General features: G+C 37.2%; 1 long non-coding RNA gene across 1 annotated transcript in view; it reads right to left on the bottom strand.

Moving 5' to 3' along the window:
• Positions 1 to 2,332: 2,332 nt before the first annotated feature.
• Positions 2,333 to 8,506, bottom strand: part of LOC114033479 — a 23,575-nt gene continuing 17,401 nt past the window's right edge. The window contains exons 2-3 of the long non-coding RNA XR_003567986.1: positions 8,116 to 8,252; positions 2,333 to 2,504 (exon numbers count right to left, since the gene is read on the bottom strand). This is a non-coding gene — a long non-coding RNA (uncharacterized LOC114033479). The remainder of the gene's footprint in view (positions 2,505 to 8,115; positions 8,253 to 8,506) is intronic.

Raw genomic sequence — 8,506 nt, 5'->3', positions numbered from 1 at the left:
CTCTGTAACTATCACCACCTAACAACCTAGACCCCCAGGCAAAGGAGAGAAGACCATGGACTTCACTTGGGATGTGTGTCTTCTCGACTGAGAGCTGTGTCATGGCAGGACAGTGTGATGAACACAATGATAATAAAATAAATTTATATAATGCTTTCAAATTTGCAAATCTCTTCACATACATGGGCTCATTGGTAAAGTTGAAAAACCAGGCACTGTAGTAAGGAGGCCTGCTGTTAAGTCTAGGTCGGCTTTGCCACTTGCTAGCTCTATGACCTTGGGAAGCCATTCCCTTTCTCTCTGAACCTTACTTTTCTCGTTTATATTTTACCCTTGTCTGAAGCTGTTTTCTACTTCAGTCTAGAACTAATTCCCACCCCTCCCCCACCTGCATTTTTCTTCATTTTTAGGTAGCAAGTGTGGAACCAATAGCCCCAGAAGGTGTTACCACAGAGGGCAGCTGTCAGAGCTGATCAAGAGCACTCATTATTCTTTCTGGTGGGACTTAGAAAATGAGGTGCAGTGCCTTGTGGCATTCATTCCATTGACATTCACCTTTTTCACCTGTTCATTGATTCTCAGACTCCTGGGTACAGCTATGAAAAAGGGAAAACATGAGGAGGATGGGTCACTTTGAAAGGAATTTTTATGGGTCAGTCTATGAAATACTGAGTAGCCAATTCACTTTAGTGCTTGCATTGGAGATGAGAAGAAAAAAGCTGGTTTCTATGGTTGGCCCTGCAGACAATCAGCTGCTATATCAAGCACCAAGTTTACCTGGATTCTGGCAAAGAGTTGAGGCAGTCTCCACAAGAGCTGCAAGACAGGGTCAGCTTGATACAGCAGGGTGAGTCAATCACTGAGCATTTATTGTTTATTATGTGTCAGGTAGAGGCAGCTAGTGGTTCATCGGATAGAGGGCTGGGACTGGAATCAGGAAGATCTGAGTTCAAAGCTGGCCTCAGAAACTCAATAACTATATGACCTTGGGCATATCACTTAACCTCTATTTGCCTAATGTACTGGAGAAGGAAATGGCAAACCACTCTAATATGTTTGCCAAGAAAACCTTAGGAACAGTATTGGTGTGCTTGGTATCACAAAGAATTGAACATGACTGAACAACAACAAATGTGCCAGGCACTGTGCTAAGCACTGAAGACACAAAAAAACAGCAAAAGCAGTCCCTGCTTACAGAGAAAACAACATGTAAATAATTACATACATACCAGAAATTTATAAGAGTAGATAGAAGATAACCTTGGAGAAAAAGGTACTAATAGATGGGACATAGAGACAGGCCTCCAGCAGATGGTATAATATGAGCTGAGTTTTAAAGGAAGACAAGGAAATTATGAGGAAGAGGTGAGGAGAGAGATTATTCAGGTATGGGAGGATAACCACCCACCCCCCCCGCCCTCACCACACATACACGTAGCCAAGGGGATAATCGCCTTTGCCTGTTGCAAAGGTTTGGAGGTGGGGAAGTGTCATGTGCAAGGAGCAGAAAGTAGAACATTTAGGGTTAAGATGTGAAATACGTGGAGGGCAGTAAAGTGTAAAAAGACTAGAAAGCTAGGGAAGAGATGGGTTGTGAAGAGTTAAATGTCGAGCAGTAATAGGAATCAGCCCACTATTCTAGCTTGTCAAGATGATTTTTGGCTTCCAAATGTATTATTGTTAAGGTGGTGGCCATCCAGAGGAAAGAAACCAGCATGGTGACTATAGGTGAACAATGTTGTTGAATACAGGGGAAAGAAAACTCTGAGACCAAAACTGTTTAGTAAAACAACTTACAGTCATTTGCCCTACTGTGAGAATACAAGGGTAAATTATAGAAGACAGGCTAAGGGTATTGATTGAAAATTCATACTCTGCCATGGTGAGAGCAGTTTCACTCAAGGCACTATGATGTCAGTGCTATAACACTTTACTTTTCATTTTCATCATAGTAAAAACATTTTAGTCTATGTGTTGAATGAGTAATTGGGGATGGGGGGTGGGAGGGAAGGACTGATACACTGAGAAGTGAGGTGATTTGGAATCCAAGTTGGTAGGGAGCATGAGCCAAGGCAATTCTGAGTAATTTTTATTAAAATATCCTATCTGCTTAGATTTAAAATAGGGAGTCCAGGAACTCTAAGAGGAAAAGGCAGCGTATATGTTAATTCTGTTAGATAGAAAAGTTGGAAGTTTCAAGGATCACCTAGCAGCTTGCATCTTGAGCCTGTTGCTTCACACCACAACCTCTAGGGCTAGGAGAAACACCAATTCCCCAGACTGGATCCCAATCCCCCTGTGATAAAGTAAAAGTTTCATAGACCAGGTTAGCTTTAAGTTTACACCCATCTCTGATTTTATATAATTTTATAGCTAGGAAATGGAAAAGGAATCATTGGTTGGCCATTTGAATAAACCAAATGTATCTATCTATTCTTCCCAGAGTCGTTGTCTCCCATCAGTGACCTGAAGAAAGTCAACATTGCTCATCTTCTCTCCCAAAGCTGGAAAACAGAAGATGAACAAAAATGGACTGATGAGAGCAAATTTCTCTTTTCTCCAGCATTTCACTTCTTACTAAATCCCCACCTGCCCCTTATGCTGGCTTGAGTCATTGAACTCCACCGATGAGGAGAAAGTCTCATATCAATGGGCTTTGGGGCTTGGGTTACACCCAGATCCATTTTTCTAATTCTATGAAATATATCTTCATAAGGAGAAAGATGTCACTAATCATCCATTACTTACATTTTTGTTTCATTTTTATTTCTGTTAGACACTTGAGGCTCAAATCTACAATGACTACTAACTCTGTATTTTGATAACTATAGGCAAATGGTTTTTGATGCAGAACAAAGAATTATCCAGGTCCCTCTTCCTCTTACCATCCGTGGCCCCATATGCCACAAGAACTTGTCCCCTCTTTACATGTATTCAGACATTAACAAGGAGTAGTATATGCACCACAGTAGAGGAAATACATTAGGAAAGGCGATTCATATTGGTTGAAGACTGAATTGCTTCCATTTGAATTGTCTGAGGAAGATTCTGAAGATCACCTGGCAGTATAAGATACCAGATACTGAGGTTCTTTCTAGAACTAAACTGCCAAGCATTCAAATTCTACTGCAGAGAGCACAACGATGATTGACTGGACACATTGTTCAAATGCCAAATGTAAGCTTGCCTAAAAGACTATTTTATGGAGAACTTACACAGGTCTAGTGCTCACATGGTGGTCAGAAGAAGCAATACAAGGACATTCTCAAGGTCTCTCTTAAGAACTTTGGAATTGATTGTGTGATATGGGAGATACTGACACAGGAAAGCCCAAGATGTGCCCTCATCAGAGAAGGTGTTGTGCTCTATAAGCAAAGCAGAATTGAAGTAGCTCAAAGGAAATGTGAGATGCACAAGTTTAGAGAATCCACCACAAATGTTCACATGGACTATTTGTGCCCGACCTATGGTAGAGCATTCCAAGCTCACAATAGCCTGATCAGCCACAATAGGAGGCATTGTAACTTTCCTTCAACATAGTAATGTCATTTTGGTCCTCTTCAAGAACAAAGAACCACAACCAAATCATTCTATAGTAGACATCTATGACAGAATTTCTGTTACTCTAGAGCTATGTCAGCATTTGGAGGATGCAAGTTTAAAGTTTTGTAAAAACTTTGCTTTGAGCTAAATTATTAAACAATTGAATGTATCAATGAATCAATAAACACCAAACTACTACAATTTGAAGAGTTCTTAGAAAAAAAACTTTACACCATCCCTACAAAGTGTGTTGGAACAAAACAAAGATGTAAATTCAAAACGTGAAAAGTGTCCAAGCATTTTGGAAACTTTCAATATAAATCCATCCATGATCAATGTTAGATCTTTGGGAATTTTAGAGTGCTATTTTTTTTTTTTACAAGAGACAAATGAATTTAGCTACAGGAGGTTTTGAAAATGGGCCAGGACAGGCAGAGAACCAAATGTTTATGAAGTCATTTGGACAGCAGGAAAATTTGGGATAGTGGCTGGCTGACTGGTCCAGGCAAGTTGGGCCAATTTGAATACACAGAGGCAGTATGAGATTGGGGTCTGTGAATAATCCAGTTTGGCTGGGTCTTAGAGTATAGGGATGTAATGTGAGATAAGGTTAGAAAGGGAGTTTGAGCCAGGTTGCAGAGGGCCTCATAGGTTCAGATTCTCAAAAACTCAGAAATGGTAGGAACCTCAGGGTCATCTAGTACAACTTGTACTTGCATAGGCCTCTCCTCTACAACATCCCTGACATATCAGCTTCCACTTGAAGACCTCCCAGGGACTGAGACACTTATTTTCAAAGTAGTCCTTTCCACTTTTAAACAGCTCTAATGTCCATCAAAATTAAGCTTAAAATCTTCCTCTCTGTACCATCACCCATTGGTTCTAATTTTGCCCTGAATCCCAATCAAAAAAGAGGGGAAGCTACTTGAATCCACCTCCTGAGAGTTGCAAAGAGCTACTCATGTAATTGTGAAGGGAAATCATAACTAACACACAGTAACCATTGAAGAATTTTAGGAGCTGATGAATGTTTGAGAGCAGCAGGGACACAATTTCTCTGACTGAACTGAACTGTGACTAAGACTTCAAAAAGATCTTTGGTCAAGAATTGCTCATTGAAAGGCAAATTTATCCTTCCAAGAATCTGATGTGAGATCTACTTTGTTTTCTTTGACCTTTCAATAAAAATTTCCTTCTCAGATTTTGTGAAGTATCAATTTTCCTCTAGTACTTTCTTACTAGCTGTGTGACCATGAGTAGATTACTTAACCTTTCTGAGTGTCAGGTAGCTCTCTAAAATTACATTAAAGGGAGATTGCGATTCTGTAAAGGGAGAGTGAGATCCCACATGGAAGAAATCACAGATCCTTAAAAAGGGGACATGTTTGTAATGGGAGAGAAACAGAAGTACTATGTATATATTTTCCCATTTTCCCTAGGATCCAAATGGATAAGGAAATGACTTAAAGTATACCTGGGAGTTTCCTGTTATTAAACAAGTCTTTGACCCAGGATGACATCATTTTTAAAATTATTGATATTTTTAACTTAACATCAGCTTCACCTCCAAATATATCCAAGCTTTCCCTTGAAAACCATCCCTTGTATCAAGGAATAAAATAAAGAGAAGGGAGAAAAAAGCAAGTCAGTAAAAACTAATCAAATAACAACAAAATCTGATGGCATATTCAATTTTACAGACTATAATTCCATTCTAAAAAGAAGGGAGGGAAGTGAACTTTTTTTCTCTGTTCAGAAGGACCAAACTTGGTCATTATAATTATACACCATTCAATTTGGAGCTTATTTTTAATTATTGTTATTCTTTCCATTTCCATTGTTGTAGTCCTATGTTTGGTCTTCCTGGTTCTGCTTACTTAACTTTGCATCAATTCATATATCTTCCTATGTTTCTGTGAATTATCTATAGTTGCGACTTCTAACAGTTCAGCAACATTTTATTACACACAATGATTTTGTAACTATGATCTCTCAAGTCCTATCTAGCTCTGAAATGATATCCTATAATTATCAAATTTTAATCTTTCCATTTGATTTACTAGTAGATCCACTTGGTGCATCCTATGACTTTGATATGGACTCATTGTTTCTATGAAAGAAAATAACGTTTTCCCAATAACTTGTGCCTCTCTCAAGTGACTTCCTTAGTCTGAAATCCTAACACAACAACAACAACAACAACAACTAACTGGAATCTGTACTGTGAGATATTGTGTTGTATAGGTAGTTTTGTTTTGTTTTTTAACTTACAAATACCCAGGACATAGGAAAATAATTCCATGATTTTCTAGAAATGGTCTAAAGTTCATACTCTAAAGGAAATCACTGTCTCATTTGGAGATGAATATCATAGAATATAAAAATTCTAGAATTAAGAATTTTGGGAGATGGGGAAAAAGGTAATTTAAGAAAAGATGATCACTCTATTCTAAAGAAAATTTTTTAATGCCTAGCAACTCACAAATCCTCACTAAGTCTGTGTTTTACATTTTCTTAGCTATTCAGTTCAACTGTCAATATTTTGTAATCACTTGGACATTTTGTTTTGACACAAGATACCTCCCAACAAATGCCTAAAGAAATCCCCCACAAAATATATATCCCCCCGACAACTATTGAAACAGATTGTACATGGGCAATGGACAATGCCATAACTTGATGTTTATTAAGAAAAAGGAAGGGTGTTTTCTTTAACTCTAATAGATTGGTAACAATGCTGCCCACCATCTTTGACTCACATTTTGTTTGACTTATTTTTTTTTTTTGCCTTTTTAATATTGCCTTTATTTGTATCAACACATTCTTACATTCCTATTAAGTGCCAAGCCCCATGGTGGGTACTTGAGATAGAAGGATGAAATAAGATACCAGCCCAGCCGTCAGGAAGCTGAACTGTGTCATAGATTAAAATTATACAGAATTATATCATAGATTTAGAGTTGAAGGGGCTTCACAGAGCATCTAATCCAACCCTCCCTTTTATAGATGAGAAAACACTGTGGTTCAGATAATTGATGTACCTAAAGTCATATAGATGACTAGGATCACAACCCTGTTCTGAACTCACTTCCTCCAGTTCCAAGATCTTTTGACTCTACCACAGATTAAAGCCATGTTTCTTGATCTGCTTTCCATAGAAATGATTTTTCATGAAATAAAAAATAGCTTCAAGCATCTTTTTTTTTTCAGATGAAATCATCCCAAATCCCTTGAATTTCTCTCCAGAGACCCTCCTTTCTAATTATGGAAAGGCCTAAATACCAGCTCCCATTTCCATGACAGAGATGGGGCAGGATGTCTTTCTTTTTGTCAAATGAGGAAAATGAGGTTTAGGGGAATGACGTGTACAATTAGGCAGTAAGGTGACATAGTGGATGGAAGGTGAGGCCTGGAGTCAGGAAAACCTGAGTTTAAATCTGGGCTCAGACACTTACTAGCTGCATGATCCTGGAAAAGTTTCTTAACTTCTGTTTGCCTCAGTTTCCTCATCTATAAAATGGAGATATTAACAACATCTACCTTACAAGGTTGTTGTGAAAATCAAAAGTGATAATATTTACAAAACATTTAGCACAGTTCCTGGCACATAGTGGCACTTAATAAATGTTTAATCCCTTCTCCCTATATAAGTAGCAGAGCCAGGATGCATATGTGTATGTGTATATATGCATGCACGCACACATGCATGCATGCACATATATATATATGTATGTGCATGTATATGCATGTAAGTATGTATATATGCATGTGTGTATATGCATACATGTGTCAAATATGTGTGTGCATATATATACACATATATACATACACACATATGTACATAGCACACACATCTAGATATACATATATATATACACACATAATATACACATATATGTGTGTATATATGCAAAGAGAAAGAGAGAGAAAGAGAGAGAGAGACCCAGTTAGAAGAGTTGTGGTGGTCATATATATTATATTACGTTATGCTGTGTTATATTGCATGTAATTATATATTAAATAATTAGACATATAACTTTATAATATACCATGTAATTATAAAATATAGTACATTGATAGAATAATTGTGTATGACATAACAATAATAAAATACACATATTTGTATACTTCATTATATATTATATATCTTATGTTTAATTATTTGTGTATATTTTGGCCATGTTTCATTTTACATATATGCATATATTTTACATGTATGTATATATACATATTTGTACATCTGTGTGATGCATATATGTACATAATTAGACATGTGTTTACTTATGTACATACATGTGTATATCTATATATGCGTGTATATGTGTGAGTGTGCCCTTAAAGAAGGTGGTATCAGGAGATCATAGGTTCCTCAGGTTTAGAACTAGAAGGAATCTCAAAAGATCATTTAGACCAAACTCTTCATTACCATCGTCATCATCATCATCATTACTACTACTACTACTTTAACTACTCCTGATCACCCAATATTTTGCTTTTTATAATAATTTCCAAATCAATAACGCAGTATCATAGATAAAATATTTTGTATTTTTCAAGTTATATGATTATTACCTGAATCTCATGCTTTGAAGTGACTTTGTTATTTTTGCTTTCTCTTTAATTCTTCTATTTTAAAAATTGCATTGATGTTTATACATAACTTCATTTCTGAGCATATTTCTTCCTCTTCCCTCCTCAAATGAATTTCCCTACAACAAAGAGAAGAGAAGAAAAGAAGAAAGGAAAGAAGGAAGGAAGGAAAAAGGAAGGAAGGAAGGAAGCAAGGAAAGAAAGAAGGAGGGAGGAAGGGAGGGAGGGGAGGAAACAAGCAGGGAGGGAGGGAGGGAAAGAGGGAGGGAGGGAGGGAGAGAGAGAGGGAGGAAAAAGGAAGAAACAAAGGAAAAGAAAGAGAAAAGAAGAAAGAAAGAAAGAAAGAAAGAAAGAAAGAAAGAAAGAAAGAAAG

This window comes from Vombatus ursinus, unplaced genomic scaffold, assembly GCF_900497805.2.
Source record: "Vombatus ursinus unplaced genomic scaffold, bare-nosed wombat genome assembly UNPS02007284.1, whole genome shotgun sequence".
Taxonomy (NCBI): Eukaryota; Metazoa; Chordata; class Mammalia; order Diprotodontia; family Vombatidae; genus Vombatus; species Vombatus ursinus.
The sequence above is the reverse complement of the archived record's forward strand: the minus strand, read 5'-3'. Positions and strand labels throughout refer to the sequence as shown.